The sequence below is a fragment of the Etheostoma spectabile genome, chromosome 15 (assembly GCF_008692095.1).
Source record: "Etheostoma spectabile isolate EspeVRDwgs_2016 chromosome 15, UIUC_Espe_1.0, whole genome shotgun sequence".
Taxonomy (NCBI): domain Eukaryota; kingdom Metazoa; phylum Chordata; class Actinopteri; order Perciformes; family Percidae; genus Etheostoma; species Etheostoma spectabile.
The window spans coordinates 18,122,369-18,124,785 of record NC_045747.1 but is presented as its reverse complement, the minus strand read 5'-3'; positions in this window follow the sequence as shown (position 1 = coordinate 18,124,785).

The window sequence follows — 2,417 nt, the reverse complement described above, 5'->3', positions numbered from 1 at the left end:
CAACATACTATACTATGACTTTTTCAACATACTATACTATGACTTTTTCACATATTAGTATGTGAAAAAGTCATAGTATAGTGTGTCAAAATGTTATAGTACAGAATGTCGAAAAAGTCATAGTATAGTATGTTGAAAAAAGTCATAGTATTGTATGTATAAAAAAGGATAGTATAGTAACTATACTATCCTTTTTTGACATACTATTCTATGACTTTGTATGACTTTTTTGGACATACTATGACTTTTTTACGTACTATACTATGTCTTTTTTCAACATACTATACTATTATTTTTTTTTTAATGCTATTTTGACATACTTTACTCTGACCTTTTTAACACTTTTTTGACATACTATACTATCAACACACAGTACAATCCTATTCAACATAGTATACTATGACATTTTGGCGTCGAAAACGTCATTGCATATTATGTCCAAAAATGCCATAAAAAAGTCATAGTGTAGTATATCGAAAAAAGTCATAGTATAGTCTGTCAAAAAGGTCACGGTATAGTATGTCGAAAAAAGTCATGGTAAAGTTTGTAGAAAAAGTCCAAGTTTAGTTTGCCAAAAAAGTCATAATAAAGTCATTGCATAGAATGTCAAAAAAAGTCATAGTATATTGAAACGAGTCAAAGTATGATATGGCAAAAAGTGATAAAAAGTCATAGTATAATATGTCGTAAAAAAAAGTCAAAGTATAGTATATCAAAACAAGTCCAATTATGGCATGTCGAAAAAAGTTGTGGTATAGCATGTCCTTTTAGCGTCACTTAACGTGTCATTTAGCTGATGCTTTTATCCAAAGTCACTACCAAAAACATGGTAGGTGCCAACCTGGGTTGGAACCCTGCACCTTCTTACTTTAAAGACATAGAGCTAACCATTGGGCCATAATACTGGATGGTACAACATGCAAAAAGTCATAATATAGTATGTCAGAAAAAAGTGAGAACAAATTTTTAGTATGTCAAAAAAGTGAAAACCATAGTAGAGTATGTCAATAAAGTCAAAGTACAGTACGTCCAAAAAGTGATACAAAAGTCATAGTATAGTATGTTGAAAAAAAGCCATAAAAAAGTCATTGCATAGTATGTCGAAAAAAGCCATGAAAAAGTCATAGTATAGTATGTTGAAAAAGTCATGGTATAGTATATCAGAAACTTCATAGTATAGTACTGTATGTGGAAAAAAACATAGTTTAGTATGTTGAAAAAGTCATAGTACAGTATGTCAAAAAAGTCATGGTATAGCATAAAAAAATCACAGTAAATAATTAGTATGTTAAAGAATTTCAAAAAACACACAGTATAGTATGTCAAGAAAAGTGACAAAAAAGTCATAGTAGCATGTTGAAAAAATAATAAAAGTCTTATTACAGTATCTTGATATAAGTCTTAGTATAGTATTGAAAACGGTGATAAAAAAGCCATAGTATAGCGTGAGGAAAAAAGTGATGAAAAGTCATAATATACTATTTTGAAAAAAACAAGGAAAAAGTTATAGGTCTAGCATGTTAAAAAAAATTGGTTAAAAAAGTCATAATATAAATATTATGAAAAAAGTGATGAAACATTTAGGTAAAGCATGTTGAAAAAACCCATTATGTAGCAAAAAGTAATGAAAAAGTCATAGTATTGTACTTTGAAAAAAATAATTAAAAAAAGCATTATATAGTATATTGAAACAAGTCAGAGAAGTGATAAAAGCGTCATTTATTTATAATTTTTCAAGACATACTATACCATGACTTTTAGGACTCTTTTAATGATATGCTCTGCCAGGCTTTCTGCTAGCTGTAGGTTTATATAGCAGCCCAGATGTGATAGTGGTATCAAATTCCTGAAATAGTGTACTATTCTTTTATTTTAATAAAGAACAAGGTCCATTTATGTTTCTCGGGGTGTTTATTTCAACAAATGTTCACCACATAAATGATCACTGCATGCAATACTTCAACACAAAAGAGAGCTTTTTCCAAACATTTAAATCCCCAAAAGTTTTTCTTCATTAGCCCATCTTGCCTCACATTTTCACTCTTCAACAGTCAAAAGCAAATATTGAAATACAAAGTTAGGAGGGCAGGTAGTATCCTCAGCAAAAATCCTTCAAAAAGTCAAAATACTGCAAATCACTCGTTAAGATAATTACTTTACCTGCTCAAAGCTAGTTTCCATTTTCTTTATCAACCATGCAAATTGAAAAAATAACAAGGACTCATTCATGATACTTTTGTATGTTTTCCTCCCCCTTGTCATGTTACTAAATATGTATTCACATAATATATTTTCTGATGAATGGAAATGGGCTGCAGCTGTACTTAGTTATGGCCCCAGCATGCTGCAGTTTAATGGGAGGACTGGGTAGAAGAGTTAGAAGGTACCCAATTAACACTTACACTGCTGTCTGTGGG